This window comes from Salvelinus alpinus, chromosome 17 (genome assembly GCF_045679555.1).
Source record: "Salvelinus alpinus chromosome 17, SLU_Salpinus.1, whole genome shotgun sequence".
Taxonomy (NCBI): domain Eukaryota; kingdom Metazoa; phylum Chordata; class Actinopteri; order Salmoniformes; family Salmonidae; genus Salvelinus; species Salvelinus alpinus.
Window position 1 is genome coordinate 52,207,924 of NC_092102.1, and position 27,296 is coordinate 52,235,219.

The window sequence follows — 27,296 nt, forward strand, 5'->3', positions numbered from 1 at the left end:
GCCCTGTTGGTGGTAGGTGCACTTGATTCAGAAGCCCTGTTGGCGGTAGGTGCACTTGATTCAGAAGCCCTGTTGGTGGTAGGTGCACTTGATTCAGAAGCCCTGTTGGCGGTAGGTGCACTTGATTCAGAAGCCCTGTTGGTGGTAGGTGCACTTGATTCAGAAGCCCTGTTGGTGGTAGGTGCACTTGATTCAGAAGCCCTGTTGGTGGTAGGTGCACTTGATTCAGAAGCCCTGTTGGCGGTAGGTGCACTTGATTCAGAAGCCCTGTTGGTGGTAGGTGCACTTGATTCAGAAGCCCTGTTGGCGGTAGGTGCACTTGATTCAGAAGCCCTGTTGGTGGTAGGTGCACTTGATTCAGAAGCCCTGTTGGTGGTAGGTGCACTTGATTCAGAAGCCCTGTTGGCGGTAGGTGCACTTGATTCAGATGCCCTGTTGGTGGTAGGTGCACTTGATTCAGAAGCCCTGTTGGTGGTAGGTGCACTTGATTCAGAAGCCCTGTTGGTGGTAGGTGCACTTGATTCAGAAGCCCTGTTGGCGGTAGGTGCACTTGATTCAGAAGCCCTGTTGGCGGTAGGTGCATTTGATTCAGAAGCCCTGTTGGTGGTAGGTGCACTTGATTCAGAAGCCCTGTTGGTGGTAGGTGCACTTGATTCAGAAGCCCTGTTGGCGGTAGGTGCACTTGATTCAGAAGCCCTGTTGGCGGTAGGTGCACTTGATTCAGAAGCCCTGTTGGCGGTAGGTGCACTTGATTCAGAAGCCCTGTTGGTGGTAGGTGCACTTGATTCAGAAGCCCTGTTGGTGGTAGGTGCACTTGATTCAGAAGCCCTGTTGGCGGTAGGTGCACTTGATTCAGAAGCCCTGTTGGCGGTAGGTGCACTTGATTCAGAAGCCCTGTTGGCGGTAGGTGCACTTGATTCAGAAGCCCTGTTGGTGGTAGGTGCACTTGATTCAGAAGCCCTGTTGGTGGTAGGTGCACTTGATTCAGAAGCCCTGTTGGCGGTAGGTGCACTTGATTCAGAAGCCCTGTTGGTGGTAGGTGCACTTGATTCAGAAGCCCTGTTGGTGGTAGGTGCACTTGATTCAGAAGCCCTGTTGGTGGTAGGTGCACTTGATTCAGAAGCCCTGTTGGCGGTAGGTGCACTTGATTCAGAAGCCCTGTTGGCGGTAGGTGCACTTGATTCAGAAGCCCTGTTGGCGGTAGGTGCACTTGATTCAAAAGCCCTGTTGGTGGTAGGTGCACTTGATTCAGAAGCCCTGTTGGCGGTAGGTGCACTTGATTCAGAAGCCCTGTTGGCGGTAGGTGCACTTGATTCAGAAGCCCTGTTGGCGGTAGGTGCACTTGATTCAGAAGCCCTGTTGGCGGTAGGTGCACTTGATTCAAAAGCCCTGTTGGTGGTAGGTGCACTTGATTCAGAAGCCCTGTTGGCGGTAGGTGCACTTGATTCAAAAGCCCTGTTGGTGGTAGGTGCACTTGATTCAAAAGCCCTGTTGGCGGTAGGTGCACTTCATTCAAAAGCCCTGTTGGCGGTAGGTGCACTTCATTCAAAAGCCCTGTTGGCGGTAGGTGCACTTGATTCAAAAGCCCTGTTGGTGGTAGGTGCACTTGATTCAGAAGCCCTGTTGGTGGTAGGTGCACTTGATTCAGAAGCCCTGTTGGCGGTAGGTGCACTTGATTCAAAAGCCCTGTTGGTGGTAGGTGCACTTGATTCAAAAGCCCTGTTGGCGGTAGGTGCACTTCATTCAAAATCCCTGTTGGCGGTAGGTGCACTTGATTCAAAAGCCCTGTTGGTGGTAGGTGCACTTGATTCAAAAGCCCTGTTGGTGGTAGGTGCACTTGATTCAAAAGCCCTGTTGGTGGTAGGTGCACTTCATTCAAAAGCCCTGTTGGTGGTAGGTGCACTTGATTCAAAAGCCCTGTTGGTGGTAGGTGCACTTGATTCAAAAGCCCTGTTGGTGGTAGGTGCACTTGATTCAAAAGCCCTGTTGGTGGTAGGTGCACTTGATTCAAAAGCCCTGTTGGTGGTAGGTGCACTTGATTCAAAAGCCCTGTTGGCGGTAGGTGCACTTCATTCAAAAGCCCTGTTGGTGGTAGGTGCACTTGATTCAGAAGCCCTGTTGGCGGTAGGTGCACTTGATTCAGAAGCCCTTTTGGTTGTAGGTGCACTTGATTCAGAAGCCCTGTTGGCGGTAGGTGCACTTGATTCAAAAGCCCTGTTGGTGGTAGGTGCACTTGATTCAAAAGCCCTGTTGGCGGTAGGTGCACTTCATTCAAAAGCCCTGTTGGTGGTAGGTGCACTTGATTCAGAAGCCCTGTTGGCGGTAGGTGCACTTGATTCAGAAGCCCTTTTGGTTGTAGGTGCACTTGATTCAGAAGCCCTGTTGGCGGTAGGTGCACTTGATTCAAAAGCCCTGTTGGTGGTAGGTACACTTCATTCAAAAGCCCTGTTGGCGGTAGGTACACTTCATTCAAAAGCCCTGTTGGCGGTAGGTGCACTTGATTCAGAAGCCCTTTTGGTGGTAGGTGCACTTGATTCAGAAGCCCTGTTGGCGGTAGGTGCACTTGATTCAGAAGCCCTGTTGGTGGTAGGTACACTTCATTCAAAAGCCCTGTTGGTGGTAGGTGCACTTGATTCAGAAGCCCTGTTGGCGGTAGGTGCACTTGATTCAGAAGCCCTTGATTCAGAAGCCCTGTTGGTGGTAGGTACACTTCATTCAAAAGCCCTGTTGGTGGTAGGTGCACTTGATTCAGAAGCCCTGTTGGCGGTAGGTGCACTTGATTCAGAAGCCCTGTTGGCGGTAGGTGCACTTGATTCAGAAGCCCTGTTGGCGGTAGGTGCACTTGATTCAGAAGCCCTGTTGGCCGTAGGTGCACTTGATTCAGAAGCCCTGTGTACCGGATACTCAACGTTTTCCCATTTTGATCCATTTCCTACCGGGTAATTCGAGTGCGCTCTACTGCTCTGGCCAATCGGATGGCTCAAATCACCGTGCCTACCTACAGCTTCCACGACCCCAGCCACAGCAAAGTTTGACACTAGCCAACGTGAGATTTCATAACTTTTAAAACCGTGACCAGAGAGAGACTGTCTAAGAATTCAGCGTAGAGCAGCTGTTTATGAGTTCATGTCTATGTTTTTATTCAGCACTGTCATCACTGCTTTACACTATTACAAAACATAATACATTGCTCTACTTCGTATCGATAGGCCTGTGTTTTTATTATTATTAGCAGCTCGTCGTGTCTATTTTAATATCGAGGAGAATTTCCCTTTCTCTGGTCACAGATGCAGTGCGCCCATCAGGTGGAAGACGGTGTCACCTCTCAGGTGAAGAGAGCAGGGACCGTTGAGAGCAGACCCTATGCTGCTCTCTCTCTCCTTTCACTGAGACTAATGAAGTGTTCAAAACAACTGGGAACTCAGGAATCTAAAGACAGCTGGGAACTCAGGAATCTCAAGACAGCTGGGAACTCGGGAATCTCAAGACAGCTGGGAACTCGGGAATCTCAAGACAGCTGGGAACTCGGGAATCTCAAGACAGCTGGGGACTCAGAAATCTAAAGACAGCTGGGAACTCAGGAATCTAAAGACAACTGGGAACTCAGGAATCTCAAGACAGCTGGGAACTCGGGAATCTCAAGACAGCTGGGAACTCGGGAATCTCAGGACAGCTGGGAACTCGGGACTCTAAAGACAGCTGGGAACTCGGGAATCTAAAGACAGCTGGGAACTCGGGAATCTAAAGACAGCTGGGAACTGGGGATCTCAAGACAGCTGGGAACTCGGGAATCTCAAGACAGCTGGGAACTCGGGAATCTCAGGACAGCTGGGAACTCGGGAATCTCAGGACAGCTGGGAACTCGGGACTCTAAAGACAGCTGGGAACTCGGGACTCCAAAGACAGCTGGGAACTCGGGAATCTAAAGACAGCTGGGAACTCGGGAATCTAAAGACAGCTGGGAACTCGGGAATCTAAAGACAGCTGGGAACTCGGGAATCTCAAGACAGCTGGGAACTCGGGAATCTCAAGACAGCTGGGAACTCGGGAATCTCAGGACAGCTGGGAACTCGGGAATCTCAAGACAGCTGGGAACTCGGGAATCTCAGGACAGCTGGGAACTCGGGAATCTCAGGACAGCTGGGAACTCGGGAATCTCAAGACAGCTGGGAACTCGGGGGAAAACAACGAGATCCGACTGAGGAAAATCCCTTTGAACGGTCATCAAACTCGGAAACTCATATTTCTAGAGCTCCGATTTGACCTAATTTTTCCCAGAGTTCCCTGCGTCAGAACCATGACCATCAGTCCAGAAAAATAAAAAATATAATTATTTGCAAATTATTTCAATTTACGCTCAGCTGTGCCTCGCAAGTGCTACAGCAACTATTTTACTATCAAAGCTCGAGTTTTTAAATAGATGAAGAACAATATTGGCGATCCAGGCATTTAGTCAATATGCTGTGATAATGTATCAGGCATACTGCACAAACCTCATTCCTACAGAACAGTTTTTATTAGGTTAATGTTAAGTTTTTCATGTTTAATTTAAAAAAATCTGACCTATAGATCTGGGCTTGCTTTTTGACTGCGAAAATGATCTTGACTCTAGAGTCTACACCAATCAGGGTATTTGAGAGGATCAGGCATTTACTAAATTACTATGATTGGCCCAAGGGGGACACTATGGTAATCAAATGACTATGATTGGCCCAAGGGGGACACTATGGTAATCAAATGACTATGATTGGCCCAAGGGGGACACTATGGTAATCAAATGACTATGATTGGCCCAAGGGGGACACTATGGTAATCAAATGACTATGATTGGCCCAAGGGGGACACTATGGTAATCAAATGACTATGATTGGCCCAAGGGGGACACTATGGTAATCAAATGACTATGATTGGCCCAAGGGGGACACTATGGTAATCGAATGACTATGATTGGCCCAAGGGGGACACTATGGTAATCAAATGACTATGATTGGCCCAAGGGGGCTGCATCATTCGTGGGGGACGACGTGTTTACTGTTGTTCCAGTGAGGAATAAGGTTCCCTACGGACAGAATCAGATAACTAACCTGCCCCTCTTATCACATCGTAACGTTCATTAGCCAGAGCTTTCATTAACCGGCCCCCCCAGCTAAATGCTCTGCATACAGCGCCTTCAGAGAGTATTTCACTTATTCTACATTTTGTTGTGTTACAGACAGAATTCAAATTGGATCAAATAGATTTAATTGATCACCCAACCTACACGCAATAACCCATAATGACAAAGTGAAAATGTGTTTTTTATAAATTTGTGCAAATGTATTGAAAAGGAAATACAGAAATATCTAATTTACATAAGCATGTGCACCACTGAGTCAATACTTTGTAGAAGCAACTTTGCCAGCGATTACAGCTGTGAGTCTTTCTGGCTGTGAGTCTTTCTGGCTGTGAGTCTTTCTGGCTGTGAGTCTAACAGATTTTCACACCTGGATTGTGCAACATTTGCCCGTTATTCCTCAGCTCAGTCAAATTGGGTGTTGATCGTTGCTAGACAACCATTTTCAGGTCTTGTCATATATCTTCACGTCGATATAAGTCAGAGCTGTGACTAGGTTGTTAAACCCTGTGTTTTAGGTTATTGTCCTGCTGAAAGGGGAATTCATGTGTCTTTTGGAAAGCAGACTGAACCAGGTTTTCCTCTAGGATTTGGCCTGTGCTTAGCTCTATTCAAAAAAAAAAAAAAAATCCCAAAAACCTACAAGCGATTACAAGCATACCCATAACATGATGCAGACACCACTTTCAGCTGCGTCATTCGTGGTGGACGACATGTTTACTGTTGCCTTGTTGGGGATGCAAGGTGATTTGTAGATCAGTGATTCTGTGCAGTATGACTGCAATGTAGAAGATTGCAGTCATGTCTGTCTGTCTGTCTGTCTGTCTGTCTGTCTGTCTGTCTGTCTGTCTGTCTGTGCACCCCCCTCTCCTTGCGTCTCTCTGTCTCTCTCCCTCTCTCACACTCCTCTCTATGTCTCTCCCCCTCTCTCACCCCCCTCTCTCTGTCTCTCTCCCTCTCTGTGTCTCTCCCTCTATCTGTCTCTCTCCCTCTCTCACCCCCCTCTCCTTGTGTCTCTCTCCCTCTCTCACCCCCCTCTCCTTGTGTCTCTCTCCCTCTCTCATCTGTCTCATTGTGGCCCTCTGAGAAACATCAACATAATTTCTAATCACCTTATTCTCCCTACCTCTCCTCCTCTCTCGCTCCCTTCCTCATCTTTCTCCTCCTCTCTCGCTCCCTTCCTCATCTTTCTCCTCCTCTCTCGCTCCCTTCCTCATCTTTCTCCCACTCTCTTCCTCCCTTCCTCATATTTCTCCTCCTCTCTTCCTCCCTTCCTCATCTTTCTCCCACTCTCTTCCTCCCTTCCTCATCTTTCTCCTCCTCTCTTCCTCCCTTCATTCATCTTTCTGACATCCCTTTGTCTTTCCACTCTTTCATCATTCGGAGCTACCTCTCTCTATCCCTTCATCCCACATCCTCCTCCCTCCACCCGTCTTCTGGGCCTTACTTTTCCTCTCTCTCTCCATCCCTCTATTAATCTCTCTCTCCATCCCTCTATTAATCTCTCTCTCCATCCCTCTATTAATCTCTCTCTCCATCCCTCTATTAATCTCTCTCCATCCCTCTATTCATCTCTCTCTCCATCCCTCTGTTCCTCTCTCTCTCCATCCCTCTATTCCTCTCTCTCTCCATCCCTCTATTCATCTCTCTCTCCATCCCTCTATTCATCTCTCTCTCCATCCCTCTATTCATCTCTCTCTCCATCCCTCTATTCATCTCTCTCTCCATCCCTCTATTTCTCTCTCTCTCCATCCTTCTATTCATGTCTCTCTCCATCCCTCTGTTCCTCTCTCTCTCCATCCCTCTATTCATCTCTCTCTCCATCCCTCTATTCATCTCTCTCTCCATCCCTCTATTCATCTCTCTCTCCATCCCTCTGATCCTCTCTCTCTCCATCCCTCTATTCATCTCTCTCTCCATCCCTCTGATCCTCTCTCTCTCCATCCCTCTATTCATGTCTCTCTCCATCCCTCTGTTCCTCTCTCTCTCCATCCCTCTATTCATCTCTCTCTCCATCCCTCTATTCATCTCTCTCTCCATCCCTCTATTCATCTCTCTCTCCATCCCTCTATTCATCTCTCTCTCCATCCCTCTATTCATCTCTCTCTCCATCCCTCTATTCATCTCTCTCTCCATCCCTCTATTCATCTCTCTCTCCATCCCTCTGTTCCTCTCTCTCTCCATCCCTCTATTCATCTCTCTCTCCATCCCTCTATTCATCTCTCTCTCCATCCCTCTATTCATCTCTCTCTCCATCCCTCTATTCATCTCTCTCTCCATCCCTCTATTCATGTCTCTCTCCATCCCTCTGTTCCTCTCTCTCTCCATCCCTCTATTCATCTCTCGCTCCATCCCTCTGTTCCTCTCTCTCTCCATCCCTCTATTCCTCTCTCTCTTCATCCCTCTGTTCCTCTCTTTCTTCATCCCTCTATTCCTCTCTCTCTTCATCCCTCTGTTCCTCTCTTTCTTCATCCCTCTATTCCTCTCTCTCTTCATCCCTCTGTTCCTCTCTTTCTTCATCCCTCTATTCCTCTCTCTCTTCATCCCTCTGTTCCTCTCTTTCTTCATCCCTCTATTCCTCTCTCTCTTCATCCCTCTGTTCCTCTCTTTCTTCATCCCTCTATTCCTCTCTCTCTTCATCCCTCTATTCCTCTCTTTCTTCATCCCTCTATTCCTCTCTCTCTTCATCCCTCTGTTCCTCTCTTTCTTCATCCCTCTATTCCTCTCTCTCTTCATCCCTCTGTTCCTCTCTTTCTGCATCCCTCTATTCCTCTCTCTCTTCATCCCTCTGTTAATCTCTCTCTCCATCCCTCTGTTCCTCTCTCTCTCCATCCCTCTGTTAATCTCTCTCTCCATCCCTCTGTTCCTCTCTCTCTCCATCCCTCTGTTAATCTCTCTCTCCATCCATCTCTCCCTCCACTGGGCTCTGTTTCCATCTGTGTGTAATAATGTCAATGTCTTGTATGTTCATGTTGGCTACAGTCACACTGAAAAACCAGGTCAGAGACCCACCCTGGGTACAGCGAGGCTCTCCTTTAAAAGAGTTTAGACCATGGGACTTAGAGGTAATTTGTGGTTTAGTACCGTACACCACTTTGTTGCTCCAGACCAGCGCAAGGGGGAGTTAGAGCATTGATTATGCTTTTGGGTGCCACTGCGTTTCAGATTCCCTTTCTAACAGAAAGGTACTTCAGACCATAGAGATTATATTAATTTACTAGAGGGGCTGTGTCACAAACTGGAGGGGCTATGTCACACACTAGGGCTGGGAAGTAGAGGGGCTATGTTACACACTAGGGCTGGGAAGTAGAGGGGCTATGTCACACACTAGAGGGGCTATGTCACACACTAGGGCTGGGAAGTAGAGGGGCTATGTTACACACTAGGGCTGGGAAGTAGAGGGGCTATGTCACACACTAGAGGGGCTATGTCACACACTAGGGCTGGGAAGTAGAGGGGCTATGTTACACACTAGGGCTGGGAAGTAGAGGGGCTATGTTACACACTAGGGCTGGGAAGTAGAGGGGCTATGTTACACACTAGGGCTGGGACTAGAGGGGCTATGTCACAAACTAGGGCTGGGAAGTAGAGGGGCTATGTCACACACTAGGGCTGGGAAGTAGAGGGGCTATGTCACACACTAGGGCTGGGACTAGAGGGGCTATGTCACACACTAGGGCTGGGAAGTAGAGGGGCTATGTCACACACTAGGGCTGGGACTAGAGGGGCTATGTCACACACTAGGGCTGGGACTAGAGGGGCTATGTCACACACTAGGGCTGGGACTAGAGGGGCTATGTCACACACTAGGGCTGGGAAGTAGAGGGGCTATGTCACACACTAGGGCTGGGACTAGAGGGGCTATGTCACACACTAGGGCTGGGACTAGAGGGGCTATGTCACACACTAGGGCTGGGACTAGAGGGGCTATGTCACACACTAGGGCTGGGAACTAGAGGGGCAATGTCACCAACTAGAGGGGCTATGTCACAAACTAGGGCTGGGAAGTAGAGGGGCTATGTCACAAACTAGGGCTGGGAAGTAGAGGGGCTATGTCACACACTAGGGCTGGGACTAGAGGGGCTATGTCACACACTAGGGCTGGGACTAGAGGGGCTATGTCACACACTAGGGCTGGGAACTAGAGGGGCTATGTCACACACTAGGGCTGGGACTAGAGGGGCTATGTCACAAACTAGGGCTGGGAAGTAGAGGGGCTATGTCACACACTAGGGCTGGGAACTAGAGGGGCTATGTCACACACTAGGGCTGGGACTAGAGGGGCTATGTCACACACTAGGGCTGGGAACTAGAGGGGCTATGTCACACACTAGGGCTGGGACTAGAGGGGCTATGTCACACACTAGGGCTGGGAACTAGAGGGGCAATGTCACACACTAGGGCTGGGACTAGAGGGGCTATGTCACAAACTAGAGGGGCTATGTCACACACTAGAGGGGCTATGTCACAAACTAGGGGGGCTATGTCACACACTAGAGGGGCTATGTCACACACTAGGGCTGGGAAGTAGAGGGGCTATGTCACAAACTAGAGGGGCTATGTCACACACTAGGGCTGGAACTCAATCCTATATCATAATTCTGACAGTCGACCTCTCCCTCTAATCAACCCTATATCTTAATCCTGACAGTCTACCTCTCCCTCTAATCAACCCTATATCTTAATCCTGACAGTCTACCTCTCCCTCTAATCAACCCTATATCTTTATCCTGACAGTCTACCTCTCCCTCTAATCAACCCTATATCTTAATCCTGACAGTCGACCTCTCCCTCTAATCAACCCTATATCTTAATCCTGACAGTCGACCTCTCCCTCTAATCAATCCTATATTCATACAGGTTTGTCTCACTGAAAGAAAAAAAAAATGTTATCTAACATGTTGTGTTGTCCTGGTCCATCATGTTAACATGTTGTGTTGTCCTGGTCCATCATGTTAACATGTTGTGGTGTCCTGGTCCATCATGTTAACATGTTGTGTTGTCCTGGTCCATCATGTTAACATGTTGTGTTATCCCTACTGGAGTTGTCCTGGTCCATCATGTTAACATGTTGTGTTGTCCTGGTCCATCATGTTAACATGTTGTGGTGTCCTGGTCCATCATGTTAACATGTTGTGTTATCCTGGTCCATCATGTTAACATGTTGTGGTGTCCTGGTCCATCATGTTAACATGTTGTGTTATCCCTACTGGAGTTGTCCTGGTCCATCATGTTAACATGTTGTGTTGTCCTGGTCCATCATGTTAACATGTTGTGTTATCCTGGTCCATCATGTTAACATGTTGTGTTGTCCTGGTCCATCATGTTAACATGTTGTGGTGTCCTGGTCCATCATGTTAACATGTTGTGTTGTCCTGGTCCATCATGTTAACATGTTGTGTTGTCCTGGTCCATCATGTTAACATGTTGTGTTATCCTGGTCCATCATGTTAACATGTTGTGCTGTCCTGGTCCATCATGTTAACATGTTGTGCTGTCCTGGTCCATCATGTTAACATGTTGTGTTGTCCTGGTCCATCATGTTAACATGTTGTGGTGTCCTGGTCCATCATGTTAACATGTTGTGTTGTCCTGGTCCATCATGTTAACATGTTGTGGTGTCCTGGTCCATCATGTTAACATGTTGTGTTGTCCTGGTCCTTCATGTTAACATGTTGTGTTGTCCTGGTCCTTCATGTTAACATGTTGTGTTGTCCTGGTCCATCATGTTAACATGTTGTGTTATCCTGGTCCATCATGTTAACATGTTGTGTTGTCCTGGTCCATCATGTTAACATGTTGTGTTGTCCTGGTCCATCATGTTAACATGTTGTGTTGTCCTGGTCCATCATGTTAACATGTTGTGTTATCCTGGTCCATCATGTTAACATGTTGTGCTGTCCTGGTCCATCATGTTAACATGTTGTGTTGTCCTGGTCCATCATGTTAACATGTTGTGGTGTCCTGGTCCATCATGTTAACATGTTGTGGTGTCCTGGTCCATCATGTTAACATGTTGTGTTGTCCTGGTCCATCATGTTAACATGTTGTGTTATCCTGGTCCATCATGTTAACATGTTGTGGTGTCCTGGTCCATCATGTTAACATGTTGTGTTATCCCTACTGGAGTTGTCCTGGTCCATCATGTTAACATGTTGTGGTGTCCTGGTCCATCATGTTAACATGTTGTGTTGTCCTGGTCCATCATGTTAACATGTTGTGTTGTCCTGGTCCATCATGTTAACATGTTGTGTTGTCCTGGTCCATCATGTTAACATGTTGTGTTGTCCTGGTCCATCATGTTAACATGTTGTGGTGTCCTGGTCCATCATGTTAACATGTTGTGTTGTCCTGGTCCATCATGTTAACATGTTGTGTTGTCCTGGTCCATCATGTTAACATGTTGTGTTGTCCTGGTCCATCATGTTAACATGTTGTGTTGTCCTGGTCCATCATGTTAACATGTTGTGGTGTCCTGGTCCATCATGTTAACATGTTGTGTTGTCCTGGTCCATCATGTTAACATGTTGTGTTGTCCTGGTCCATCATGTTAACATGTTGTGTTATCCTGGTCCATCATGTTAACATGTTGTGTTGTCCTGGTCCATCATGTTAACATGTTGTGTTGTCCTGGTCCATCATGTTAACATGTTGTGTTATCCTGGTCCATCATGTTAACATGTTGTGTTATCCTGGTCCATCATGTTAACATGTTGTGTTGTCCTGGTCCATCATGTTAACATGTTGTGTTGTCCTGGTCCATCATGTTAACATGTTGTGTTGTCCTGGTCCATCATGTTAACATGTTGTGTTGTCCTGGTCCATCATGTTAACATGTTGTGTTGTCCTGGTCCATCATGTTAACATGTTGTGTTGTCCTGGTCCATCATGTTAACATGTTGTGGTGTCCTGGTCCATCATGTTAACATGTTGTGTTGTCCTGGTCCATCATGTTAACATGTTGTGTTGTCCTGGTCCATCATGTTAACATGTTGTGTTGTCCTGGTCCATCATGTTAACATGTTGTGTTGTCCTGGTCCATCATGTTAACATGTTGTGTTGTCCTGGTCCATCATGTTAACATGTTGTGTTGTCCTGGTCCATCATGTTAACATGTTGTGTTGTCCTGGTCCATCATGTTAACATGTTGTGTTGTCCTGGTCCATCATGTTAACATGTTGTGTTGTCCTGGTCCATCATGTTAACATGTTGTGGTGTCCTGGTCCATCATGTTAACATGTTGTGTTGTCCTGGTCCATCATGTTAACATGTTGTGGTGTCCTGGTCCATCATGTTAACATGTTGTGTTGTCCTGGTCCATCATGTTAACATGTTGTGTTGTCCTGGTCCATCATGTTAACATGTTGTGTTGTCCTGGTCCATCATGTTAACATGTTGTGTTGTCCTGGTCCATCATGTTAACATGTTGTGTTGTCCTGGTCCATCATGTTAACATGTTGTGGTGTCCTGGTCCATCATGTTAACATGTTGTGGTGTCCTGGTCCATCATGTTAACATGTTGTGTTGTCCTGGTCCATCATGTTAACATGTTGTGTTGTCCTGGTCCATCATGTTAACATGTTGTGTTGTCCTGGTCCATCATGTTAACATGTTGTGTTGTCCTGGTCCATCATGTTAACATGTTGTGTTGTCCTGGTCCATCATGTTAACATGTTGTGTTGTCCTGGTCCATCATGTTAACATGTTGTGTTGTCCTGGTCCATCATGTTAACATGTTGTGTTGTCCTGGTCCATCATGTTAACATGTTGTGTTGTCCTGGTCCATCATGTTAACATGTTGTGTTGTCCTGGTCCATCATGTTAACATGTTGTGTTGTCCTGGTCCATCATGTTAACATGTTGTGGTGTCCTGGTCCATCATGTTAACATGTTGTGTTGTCCTGGTCCATCATGTTAACATGTTGTGGTGTCCTGGTCCATCATGTTAACATGTTGTGTTGTCCTGGTCCATCATGTTAACATGTTGTGTTGTCCTGGTCCATCATGTTAACATGTTGTGTTGTCCTGGTCCATCATGTTAACATGTTGTGTTGTCCTGGTCCATCATGTTAACATGTTGTGTTGTCCTGGTCCATCATGTTAACATGTTGTGGTGTCCTGGTCCATCATGTTAACATGTTGTGGTGTCCTGGTCCATCATGTTAACATGTTGTGGTGTCCTGGTCCATCATGTTAACATGTTGTGTTGTCCTGGTCCATCATGTTAACATGTTGTGTTGTCCTGGTCCATCATGTTAACATGTTGTGTTGTCCTGGTCCATCATGTTAACATGTTGTGTTGTCCTGGTCCATCATGTTAACATGTTGTGTTGTCCTGGTCCATCATGTTAACATGTTGTGTTGTCCTGGTCCATCATGTTAACATGTTGTGTTGTCCCTACTCTCTCTCTCCAGGTGACTGATCTGTTGGGATACACTGAGAGCAGTGGGTCACATGGGACACACCTGATATGGAGGTTAAAGTTCATCTCATCTCAGTGCCTGGTGAGGAAATAAAACATTATTTTATATATATATACACCTCATTTCGTGATGTTTGATCAGCACTTAACAACATGTCATCTTCTTCTTGATGTGTTGTGTAGACCTGATGTGTGTCAGTCAGGAGGTTGTTGACACGATGACACAACTACAAGAGAGGAGATGCAGTCTACAAACCTTACTGAATACCAGACTGGCGGAGCTACGGAAGGTCTGTCTGCAAGAGGCGGTTAGTACACACAAACACACGCGTTAATCAATTGGTGGTTGCCAGGAGAAGCAAGGTAAGGATTGGTGGTTGCCAGGAGAAGCAGGGTAAGGATTGGTGGTTACCAGGAGAAACAGGGTAAGGATCGGTGGTTACCAGGAGAAGCAGGGTAAGGATCGGTGGTTACCAGGAGAAGCAGGATAAGGATTGGTGGTTGCCAGGAGAAGCAGGGTAAGGATGGGTAGTTACCAGGAGAAGCAGGGTAAGGATTAGTGTCCATTGTGCTCTGTTTAACAAACTAGATGTATAGGGGCACAGGGCGAGACCCAGATGCAGACACGGGAGGTAGGTGGTTAAAGTCTCTGATATTTATTATAATCCAAAGGGCAGGCAAGAGAATGGTCGTGGACAGGCAAAAGATCATAAACAAGGTCAGAGTCCAGGAGGTACAGAGTAGCAGGCAGGCTCGAGGTCAGGGCGGGCAGTATGGGCAGGCAGGCGGGTTCAGGGTCAAGGCAGGCAAGGGTCAAAACTGGGAGGACTAGCAAAAAATAGAGAGAAGGAAAAGGCAGGAGCAGCTTCCTGGTGATTTCTCCTGTTAATGTGATGTATTCGTCTATAACAGGAGAGCTTCCTGGTGATTTCTCCTGTTAATGTGATGTGTTCGTCTATAACAGGAGAGCTTCCTGGTGATTTCTCCTGTTAATGTGATGTGTTCATCTATAACAGGAGAGCTTCCTGGTGACTTCTCCTGTTAATGTGATGTATTCGTCTATAACAGGAGAGCTTCCTGGTGATTTCTCTTGTTAATGTGATGTGTTCATCTATAACAGGAGAGCTTCCTGGTGACTTCTCCTGTTAATGTGATGTATTCGTCTATAACAGGAGTTGACAGGAGAGCTTCCTGGTGATTTCTCCTGTTAATGTGATGTATTCGTCTATAACAGGAGAGCTTCCTGGTGATTTCTCCTGTTAATGTGATGTATTCGTCTATAACAGGAGCTGACAGGAGAGGTTCCTGGTGACTTCCCTCTGGGGACCGGGGAGAGACGTCCCTACGTACGCCGAAGAGTCAGATCCTACAGCCACGGACCCAAGACGATCATAAAAACAGAGGTGAAGGACTTAATACCTCACTGTAATTTCAATGAAAAGGTTGAGAGTGGACAGCACTGTTTTGTGTCAAGTGAGGTAATCATAAAAATAATTGGCAACATCAAATGGTTTCATAATGAATAAGCCATTGAATTGTCTTTCTGTCCATAAATTCGTTTAAAGTACTCCAACGTTTTTTTCCATCATTCTTTCCATCATTGATCTTGGCTTCATAATACAGTATCACGTCTACTCATGCTCCCTCCCTCCGGCGCTCGACGTCGCCGGTCTACTAACCACCGGCCCTGGCAACCATCATTACGCACACCTGAACTTCATCATCACCTTGATGACCTTCCCTTTATTTAGCCCTCAGTAGCCTCAGTCATCAGGCAGTATTGGTTTGTTTTCATGTTCAATACACATCCCCTGTTTTGTTCATTTGCCTTGATTCACTGTTATTAAACTCTTCATCTGTACCTGCTTCCTGACTCCTTGCTTCCTAACTCCCTGCTTCCTGACTACCTGTTTCCTGATTCCCCTGCTTCCTGACTCCCTGCTTCCTGACTCCCTGACTCCCTGCTTCCTGACTCCCTGACTCCCTGCTTCCTGACTTCCTGACTCCCTGACTCCCTGCTTCCTGACTCCCTGCTTCCTGACTTCCTGACTCCCTGCTTCCTGACTTCCTGACTCCCTGCTTCCTGACTCCCTGACTCCCTGCTGCCTGACTCCCTGCTGCCTGACTCCCTGCTTCCTGACTCCCTGCTTCCTGACTCCCTGCTTCCTGACTCCCTGCTTCCTGACTCCCTGCTTCCTGACTCCCTGCTCCCTGACTCCCTGCTTCCTGACTTCCTGACTCCCTGCTCCCTGCTTCCTGACTCCCTGCTTCCTGACTTCCTGACTCCCAGCTTCCTGACTTCCTGACTCCCTGACTCCCAGCTTCCTGACTTCCTGCTTCCTGACTCCCAGCTTCCTGACTCCCAGCTTCCTGACTCCCTGCTTCCTGACTCCCTCCTTCCTGACTCCCTGCTTCCTGACTCCCTGCTTCCTGACTCCCTGCTTCCTGACTCCCTGCTTCCTAGCTTCCTGCTTCCTGACTCCCTGACTCCCTGCGTATACGTGACACAACATATTTTTGTCATTGAACTTGGCTTTATAATACAGTTTCCTGTTCTTTTTAAGTTTTGTCACAACATTTCTCAATTTGCAGTAAGTCAGCCAGTCATCTGTACAGCCAGACTTATTAGCCACTCCTTTTGCCCCGTCTCTTTCAACCATACAGATGTTCAATTCCTCATCAATCCATGGAGCCTTAACAGTTCTAACAGTCAGTTTCTTAACAGCTGCATGTTTATCAATCATTGGAAGAAGCAATTTCATAAATTCATCAAGTGCAGCGTCTGGATGCTCCTCGTTAATCACATCAGACCAACAAATATTTTTAACATCATCCACATAAGACTCACAGCTAAATCTTTCATATGATCTCTTATACACTATTTTAGGCCCAGCTGTTGGAACGTTGGCTTTCCTGGATATAGCCTCTATATTATGATCACTGCATCCAATGGGTACGGATACAGCTTTAGAACAAAGTTCTACAGTATTAGTAAAGATGTGATCAATACATGTGGATGATGTTGTTCCTGTAGTATTTGTAAAAACCCTGGTAGGTTGATTAATAACCTGAACCAGATTACAGTGTCGTGTCTTTGGCATCATTAAAGGTGTTCTCTGTAATTCTTATTCTGTAATTATTATTACGTGATTAAACTAATCATGTACATTTAATTAACTAGGAAGTCGGGGCACCACGGAAAATATTCAGATTACAAAGTTATAATTTTCAGAGTATAACTCTTCAGATATTTTAATATCTGATCAATTAGTCTTCTATTAATGAATTATTCTTTACCTCACGTTAGTCTCATTTCAAACGCCGTAGAATTCTTGGTTATCTGCATGAACCCAGCCTTCACTATGAATCATCCATACACCAATTGGCTCAATCATTTATTTACTAACTAACTAAATAATCACAGAAATGCATGAACAAACAGTAGATATGGTTACTAACAATGATAGGGAAGATTCCCTAGTGGGCAAAACCGGTATGACGGCTTGGTGGACAAAGGAAAGGGGGTGTGGACCGATAAGGAGCGGGAAAGACAAAATGGATTTACTACACACAGTGGATAATTATATTCATTGAAATGCTAATCCTTTGCTCATTCAGGAATAATTGCAATCAATATATTTACGCCCACATGTCGTTGTTGTCTTCTCTGTTGGAATCGTCGGTCCGTCTGCGGGAGAGTCAGTTCATCAGAGAGTCTCTGGCTACTCATTGGTGGTGGCTCTATCGACGGCTCCTGATAGTGTCCGTTGTAACGGATACGTCAGGCTTCCATTGTCCTTAGAGTAGATGTTTCGGGCGGTTGTCGGTATTCGCATCCCAGGTTTAGATCATTTCTAGCCGCAGACTAGTAGTTAGTATCTAAGATTTGCTCTTATTCTGTAGGGATCGATAGTCTCAGAGTTGAACCATTTCCCGCCGTGAGGCCAATGGTCCACGTCGTAAGGTTTTCTAGTTTTGGTACTCAACTATCACAGCTCCCGCGGTGGGTTTGCTTAGTCTGAAGAGGATTTCCTCAGGAGGGGTTTTTATTCGTAACAATAGAAAAAGGCGGTTCCATGACGCCTGATCATGTCTGTGCTCACGGGGGCGTGGCCAATGATTTAGTTAAACTTTTACAGGGAATACAATTCTCTCATTCTAAAGGTTAACATCACATTACATAATTTCACAAATAGTTTCATCTTTACTCATTCATTTTATAAAAGAATTAGATGCAAACCCCATAATTGAGAAATGTATACATTCAGAGATATAGTCACGTGTGTTTCCTCTTGAGCGGACAGTGTTTTGAAAGCCAGTCAATATTCAGGTCCCCAAGATAGTAGACCTCTCTGTTTACATCACATACACTATCAAGCATTTCACACATATTATTTAGATACTGACCGTTAGCACTTGGTGGCCTATAGCAACACCCCAAAAGAAAATACTTTATATGTTCCAGGTGAACCTGCAACCACAACACTTCAATAACACTTGACATACGATCTTCTCTAAGCATTACAGGGATATGGCTCTGAATATATACAGCAACACCTCCCCCATAAGCATTCCTGTCTCTTCTATAGATGTTATAACCTTGTATTGCTACTGATGTATCATCAAATGAATTCTCTAAGTGAGTCTCAGAAATGGTTAATATATGAATGTTATCTGATGTTAGCAAGTTATTGATTTCATGAACCTTATTTCTATGGCTACATACTGTATATTCATATGGGCTATTATCAGCCCTTTCCTGGGTAGCTTATCAGAGAGAGACCAAATATGGAAAAGAGCAGACAAAGCAAGACAAAGCCTTCAGACGAGTCTGTGGTCGTCCTAGAGCAAAACAAGAGTCTGTGGTCGTCCTAGAGCAAAACAAGAGTCTGTGGTCGTCCTAAAGCAAAACAAGAGTCTGTGGTCCTAGAGCAAAACAAGAGTCTGTGGTCCTAGAACAAAACAAGAGTCTGTGGTCGTCCTAGAGCAAAACAAGAGTCTGTGGTCCTAAAGCAAAACAAGAGTCTGTGGTCCTAGAACAAAACAAGAGTCTGTGGTCGTCCTAGAACAAAACAAGGGTCTGTGGTCCTAGAACAAAACAAGGGTCTGTGGTCCTAGAGCAAAACAAGAGTCTGTGGTCCTAGAACAAAACAAGAGTCTGTGGTCGTCCTAGAACAAAACAAGAGTCTGTGGTCCTAGAGCAAAACAAGAGTCTGTGGTCCTAGAACAAAACAAGAGTCTGTGGTCCTAGAACAAAACAAGAGTCTGTGGTCGTCCTAGAACAAAACAAGAGTCTGTGGTCCTAGAGCAAAACAAGAGTCTGTGGTCCTAGAACAAAACAAGAGTCTGTGGTCCTAGAACAAAACAAGAGTCTGTGGTCGTCCTAGAACAAAACAAGAGTCTGTGGTCCTAGAGCAAAACAAGAGTCTGTGGTCCTAGAACAAAACAAGAGTCTGTGGTCGTCCTAGAACAAAACAAGAGTCTGTGGTCGTCCTAGAACAAAACAAGAGTCTGTGGTCCTAGAACAAAACAAGAGTCTGTGGTCGTTTCCCCTTTTCCACAGGGGGTCATACTAGTGTGTAGGCCAAACTGTTCGGATGCTACAGACACAAGTTGGCAGAAGAATTTGTACCGACTTCAGACTTAGTCCCAATTACGCTTGTTGGGATCGTAGAGCAAAACAGAGAACAACATCGTGTTCGTGAGAGTCTCATCTTTTCATAGAAGGGTCATAATAGTTTCTTGGGCAAACCGGACGCGACAGACAATTTTCGGGATGTCTCATGGTCTGACAAACACTGCTCTAGCTCTGTTACCGGAAGTATTACATAGGCGGGTGTGATGGACTGAGACGCATCCAATGCAAAAATATCTCTTGCTTAAACTGACAAGATTTTTATAGGGATTTCTTTTTACAATGCTAATTAGATTTCCACGGGGGCGCGGACATCGACCTTATGGGGGTAAAATGTCAAATCAAATAACAAAATGGTATGACCTTACATATAGCTTAGTAGAACCCCCCATCCCCCGGTTTAGACAGGACTTAGACTGGACTTAGACTGGGGATAGACTAGGCCTTAGACTGGGTTTAGACTGGGATTAGATTGGGATTAGACAGGGATTAGACTCTTATGGGTTAATGGTATTAAAGGTATTTGGAGATACTCAATCCTATCTAATGCATTCTAATTGGTCAGACATATTGTAGCCTGAGGGACTGAGATAGGAGATGCATTCTAATTGGTCAGACATATTGTAGCCTGAGGGACTGAGATAGGAGATGCATTCTAATTGGTCAGACATATTGTAGCCTGAGGGACTGAGATAGGAGATGCATTCTAATTGGTCAGACATATTGTAGCCTGAGGGACTGAGATAGGAGATGCATTCTAATTGGTCAGACATATTGTAGCCTGAGGGACGGAGATAGGAGATGCATTCTAATTGGTCAGACATATTGTAGCCTGAGGGACTGAGATAGGAGATGCATTCTCATTGGTCAGACATATTGTAGCCTGAGGGACTGAGATAGGAGATGCATTCTAATTGGTCAGACATATTGTAGCCTGAGGGACTGAGATAGGAGATGCATTCTAATTGGTCAGACATATTGTAGCCTGAGGGACTGAGATAGGAGATGCATTCTCATTGGTCAGACATATTGTAGCCTGAGGGACTGAGATAGGAGATGCATTCTAATTGGTCAGACATATTGTAGCCTGAGGGACTGAGATAGGAGATGCATTCTAATTGGTCAGACATATTGTAGCCTGAGGCACTGACTCAGTTTATATCCCTGTTGTTGCGTAGGAGGAGGAAATGTGTCAGAGGAAGCCTAAGAAGACTTTGTTCAGCAGTGGCCTGGGACGACATGTAGACTCTGATCAGCACCAAATCCACATCAAGAGGACTGTACACAGAGGATGTCACACAGGTAATAACACACACCTCAGACATGGAGGTGCGAACATTAGAAAACTGTTTTTTTCAGTCTCAAAATGCACATCAGCCAGTTAAAATGGTGAACATGGTTGCACGTGATAAAATGCTACATGTTAGCTGTTCCCATCAGATAACCTGGCACATTTAGCTCTATGCTAGCAGGACCAGGTGGCAGTGATTTTTCACTGTAACAAATTCTGCATCAGCCTTTTAGGAAAATTAAGAGACCTAAAGCACCACACAAATGGATTAATTCAAGACAATGTAAACAGTTAAATATTGATTAATTCAAGACTATGTAAACGGTTAAATATTGATTAATTCAAGACTATGTAAACGGTTAAATATTGATTAATTCAAGACTATGTAAACGGTTAAATATTGATTAATTCAAGACGATGTAAACGGTTAAATATTGATTAATTCAAGACGATGTAAACAGTGTAACGGCTTTCGTCCGAGGAGGAGTAGGAAATATCGGACCAATGTGCAGCGTGGTACGTATCCATAATATCTTTTAATAGAATGAATACAAAATACAAAAAGAACAAGAGAATCAAAATGAAAACCGAAACAATCCCGACTGGTGAAAACACTGCAACGGAAACAACCACCCACAACACACAATGGAAAACAGGCTACCTAAATATGGCTCCCAATCAGAGACAACGATAAACAGCTGCCTCTGATTGGGAACCACACCAGGCCAAACACATAGAAAACAGACAACCTAGAAAAAATAACATAGACTGCACACCCCAACTCACGCCCTGACCAACCTAACACAAAGACATAAAAAATAAACTAAGGTCAGACCGTGACAAACAGTTAAATATTGATTAATTCAAGACTATGTAAACAGTTAAATATTGATTAATTCAAGACAATGTAAACAGTTAAATATTGATTAATTCAAGACTATGTAAACAGTTAAATATTGATTAATTCAAGACTATGTAAACAGTTAAATATTGATTAATTCAAGACTATGTAAACAGTTCAATATTGATTAATTCAAGACAATGTAAACAGTTCAATATTGATTAATTCAAGACAATGTAAACAGTTAAATATTGATTAATTCAAGACTATGTAAACATTTAAATATGGATTATTACATTGATGACTTGATATCCATAAACTGGCAGAGATTCCAACTTATCCCAACAGCCCAAAATGCATGGGATTACTTTCTCACTGAATTCACAAAGCTATGTGATAAACATGTACCTTGGAGAACAGTGAAAGTTAAGGGACCTGCCCTGGGTTAGCTTAATACATCTGTACAAAGAAAGTTAAGGGACCTGCCCTGGCTAAGCAGAGAAAGTTAAGGGACCTGCCCTGGCTAAGCAGAGAAAGTTAAGGGACCTGCCCTGGGTTAACAGAGAAAGTTAAGGGACCTGCCCTGGGTTAGCTTAATACATCTGTACAGAGAAAGTTAAAGGACCTGCCCTGGGTTAGCAGAGAAAGTTAAGGGACCTGCCCTGGGTAAGCAGAGAAAGTTAAGGGACCTGCCCTGGGTTAGCAGAGAAAGTTAAGGGATCTGCCCTGGGTTAGAGGAAGAGGGGGATGGAGGGAGGAGGAGGGAGGAAGAGGGGGAGGCATGGAGAGGGAGGGAGGGGGAGGCATGGAGAGGGGGGAGGGAGGGGGAGGCATGGAGAGGGGGAGGGAGGAAGAGGGGGAGGAAGAGGGGGAGGGAGAGAGGAAGAGGGGGAGGCATGGAGAGGAGGAGGGGGGAGGAAGAGTGGGATGGAGGGAGAGTGGGAGGGAGGGAGGAGGAGGGGGAGGCATGGAGAAGGGGAGGGAGGGAATTGTTACAGAGAAGAGAAGGAAGTCAGGAACAGTGGGCCCTTTCCTTTCATTGTTACTTGGCTGACACACACACACCAGGATGTCCAGGAAAGCACATGAAGACATGTTGACAGACAGAGCACAATGCTGCCAGTGATGTAACTACCACCTGACTCACTCCACCATAGGCCAAGTCTTAAATAGTAAACTATTTCCTATTCAGTGCACTACTTTTGACCAGGCTGCTGTTTTAGTGCTTTACTAGGGTGCCATTATTACAGACAGCCCATGTGTGTTTACATTATTACAGACAGCCCATGTGTGTTTACTTGTGGTTGTGGGTACACAGTGAGGGCTGAGTCCTACCGTGTGGTTGTGGGTACTCAGTGAGGGCTGAATCCTATCGTGTGTTTGCTTGTGGTTGTGGGTACACAGTGAGGGCTGAGTCCTACCGTGTGGTTGTGGGTACTCAGTGAGGGCTGAATCCTATCGTGTGTTTGCTTGTGGTTGTGGGTACACAGTGAGGGCTGAGTCCTACCGTGTGGTTGATTCTCATTGGATATTTGCATGTAAATTTGACTCAAGTCACAAGACACAGATGTGATTGTGTGTGTGGGGGGGGGGGGGATGTTCATCAAAGTAATTTTCTTTGTGTCCATCCACAGACGACACTGTGAACTCAGAGAGCAGCTCCATGTCTGACTCTACAGGGGACCGTGACAATGGTAAGACTATAGGAGTAGCAGCTCTGTCTGACTCTACAGGGGACCGTGACAATGGTAAGACTATAGGAGTAGCAGCTCTGTCTGACTCTACAGGGGACCGTGACAATGGTAAGACTATAGGAGTAGCAGCTCCATGTCTGACTCTACAGTTCAGCAGTTTGTGTAGGAAGCTGTCCCCCCCCCCCCGGTAATGGTAATTACTCCCTCTCTCTCTAGATGAGCTTTCTCCTGTTGAGATCTATTACACGTTGAGGACCACAACACCACACAACTCACTGGTCTACACTTCCAGGTACTGCAGCTACACCATCCCCCGTCTATGACCCAATATCAAATCACATTTATAAAGCCTTTTTCACATCAGCAGTTGTTACAAAGTTCTTTACAGATGTAGGATCTTAATTTGATCACCCGGTTGCAGGAGAAATGTAAAACTTGTAGTGTATTTTGAGGTTTAAAAGGGCTTATTGTAATGAACACGATGGGAGACAGAGAGCTGGTTTCAAGCGCAGGGCGCAGCAGGTGTTTATTGTAAGGGACCACAGGAGGAGGCAGGTATCTGGGTCCAGGGGCAGGCAGAAGGTCATACACAGGAGGAGGCAGGTAGCTGGGTCCAGGGGCAGGTAGAAGGTCATACACAGGAGGAGGCAGGTAGCTGGGTCCAGGGGCAGGCAGAAGGTCATACACAGGAGGAGGCAGGTAGCTGGGTCCAGGGGCAGGCAGAAGGTCATACACAGGAGGAGGCAGGTAGCTGGGTCCAGGGGCAGGCAGAATGTCAGACACAGGAGGAGGCAGGTAGCTGGGTCCAGGGGCAGGCAGAAGGTCATACACAGGAGGAGGCAGGTAGCTGGGTCCAGGGGCAGGCAGAAGGTCATACACAGGAGGAGGCAGGTAGCTGGGTCCAGGGGCAGGCAGAATGTCAGACACAGGAGGAGGCAGGTAGCTGGGTCCAGGGGCAGGCAGAAGGTCATACACAGGAGGAGGCAGGTAGCTGGGCCCAGAGGCAGGCAGAAGGTCATACACAGGAGGAGGCAGGTAGCTGGGTCCAGGGGCAGGCAGAAGGTCATACACAGGAGGAGGCAGGTAGCTGGGTCCAGGGGCAGGCAGAAGGTCATACACAGGAGGAGGCAGGTAGCTGGGTCCAGGGGCAGGCAGAAGGTCATACACAGGGGATCCAACAAGGCAACAGTACAGGCAGGGAAAAGGCTAGTAACGTAGTCCGGGAGATCAGGCAATAGGTTGATAACAGGAAATCTGATAGGCTAAAGTACAGGCAGAGAATAGGCAAAAGGCGTCGTTAGTGAGGCAGGGGAGGAATAAATACACAGGATGATTAAATCACAGGAGGCTTAAATCACAGGAGGCTTAAATCACAGGAGGCTTAAATCACAGGAGGCTTAAATCACAGGAGGATTAAATCACAGGAGTATTAAATCACAGGAGGATTAAATCACAGGAGGATTAAATCACAGGAGGATTAAATCACAGGAGGATTAAATCACAGGAGGATTAAATCACAGGAGGCTTAAATCACAGGAGGCTTAAATCACAGGAGGATTAAATCACAGGAGGATTAAATCACAGGAGTATTAAATCACAGGAGGATTAAATCACAGGAGGATTAAATCACAGGAGTATTAAATCACAGGAGGATTAAATCACAGGAGGATTAAATCACAGGAGGATTAAATCACAGGAGGATTAAATCACAGGAAACGCAGCGCTCTGAAAGACGTGTGTCACAAAACAAACAATACCTCACAGTGATGGGGTGCAAAGAACTGAACTAAATAGTGTGTGATAATGACATACAGGTGATGAGATTTCAGGTGATTGGGATCTGGAGAGTGAGCTGCGTTCAGGGGATCTAGGTGTTTGAGAGTTGTGAGCTGGAAGCAGACGTTACACTTATGAAGTTTCTCATTTCCACTTTGACTTGATTGTCCCTTATCAACCACTACAAAAATGTCCATTAATTATAATCCACAATAATAATTCACATTTCCTGTTGCCGGAGAATTATTTTCCTGCTGTCGCAAACTGGATCAAATTAAGATCCTACGTGTGTACCTAACCTAAAACCCCAAAGAGCAAGCAAAACAAATGTCATAAAATATAATTGTACAAACTACTAAGCTACATGTATTTACTGCACAAACAAATGATACAAACTACTAGGCTACATAGCAGGCCTAGATGTAGAGGCCTAGATGTAGAGGCCTAGATGTAGAGGCCTAGATGTAGAGGCCTAGATGTAGAGGCCTAGATGTAGAGGCCTAGATGTAGAGGCCTAGATGTAGAGGCCTAGATGTAGTAAACTACAGACGGGTAGCACTGTATCTATTTGCCACTATAGTAGTAACTATCTATTCTCTCCACATCTACAGTATAATGAATCTTCCTTCCAATCAAAGGTTCCTGTCAGCCACTGATACACAGGAAGAGCAATGTTGTCTCCTACGTAATCCATGGCCCAGTTCTAGTACATTCTAACTTCCTGACCTATCGCTAAGGTTACGTCCTGTCTTGAGACTGTGTTATGGAGTTGTTGTTGTTGTGGTGGTAATGTTGTGCGCGTGTGTCCCCCGTCTAGCCCGCGTCGGACTCTTCCAAGAAGTATTTCTGCACCTGCACCTGCCACACAACTCCTCGTATGGAACGGACCCACTACTGTCCGCAACTACATCAGGTGAGCTGACGTCATCATCTATACCAGGAACTCTACCTGTCAGGTGTCCAACTACATCAGGTGAGCTGACGTCTTCATCTATACCAGGAACTCTACCTGTCAGGTGTCCAACTACATCAGGTGAGCTGACGTCTTCATCTATACCAGGAACTCTACCTGTCAGGTGTCCAACTACATCAGGTGAGCTGACGTCTTCATCTATACCAGGAACTCTACCTGTCAGGTGTCCAACTACATCAGGTGAGCTGACGTCATCATCTATAACAGGAACTCCACCTGTCAGGTGTCCAACTACATCAGGTGAGCTGACGTCATCATCTATACCAGGAACTCTACCTGTCAGGTGTCCAACTACATCAGGTGAGCTGACGTCATCATCTATACCAGGAACTCCACCTGTCAGGTGTCCAACTACATCAGGTGAGCTGACGTCATCATCTATACCAGGAACTCTACCTGTCAGGTGTCCAACTACATCAGGTGAGCTGACGTCATCATCTATACCAGGAACTCTACCTGTCAGGTGTCCAACTACATCAGGTGAGCTGATGTCTTCATCTATACCAGGAACTCTACCTGTCAGGTGTCCAACTACATCAGGTGAGCTGACGTCATCATCTATACCAGGAACTCTACCTGTCAGGTGTCCAACTACATCAGGTGAGCTGACGTCATCATCTATACCAGGAACTCTACCTGTCAGGTGTCCAACTACATCAGGTGAGCTGATGTCTTCATCTATACCAGGAACTCTACCTGTCAGGTGTCCAATCACATCAGGTGAGCTGACGTCATCATCTATACCAGGAACTCTACCTGTCAGGTGTCCAATCACATCAGGTGAGCTGATGTCTTCATCTATACCAGGAACTCTACCTGTCAGGTGTCCAATCACATCAGGTGAGCTGACGTCATCATCTATACCAGGAACTCTACCTGTCAGGTGTCCAACTACATCAGGTGAGCTGATGTCTTCATCTATACCAGGAACTCTACCTGTCAGGTGTCCAACTACATCAGGTGAGCTGACGTCTTCATCTATACCAGGAACTCCACCTGTCAGGTGTCCAATCACATCAGGTGAGCTGACGTCATCATCTATACCAGGAACTCCACCTGTCAGGTGTCCAATCACATCAGGTGAGCTGATGTCTTCATCTATACCAGGAACTCCACCTGTCAGGTGTCCAATCACATCAGGTGAGCTGATGTCTTCATCTATACCAGGAACTCCACCTGTCAGGTGTCCAATCACATCAGGTGAGCTGATGTCTTCATCTATACCAGGAACTCCACCTGTCAGGTGTCCAATCACATCAGGTGAGCTGATGTCTTCATCTATACCAGGAACTCCACCTGTCAGGTGTCCAATCACATCAGGTGAGCTGACGTCATCATCTATACCAGGAACTCTACCTGTCAGGTGTCCAATCACATCAGGTGAGCTGACGTCTTCATCTATACCAGGAACTCTACCTGTCAGGTGTCCAATCACATCAGGTGAGCTGACGTCATCATCTATACCAGGAACTCCACCTGTCAGGTGTCCAACTACATCAGGTGAGCTGACGTCATCATCTATACCAGGAACTCTACCTGTCAGGTGTCCA

The 27,296-nt window shown here is 46.1% G+C and overlaps 1 pseudogene; it reads left to right on the plus strand.

The window, feature by feature from the left end:
• The window catches only part of LOC139541901 (coiled-coil domain-containing protein 120-like), a 35,852-nt pseudogene that overhangs the window by 1,818 nt on the left and 6,738 nt on the right, over positions 1–27,296 (plus strand).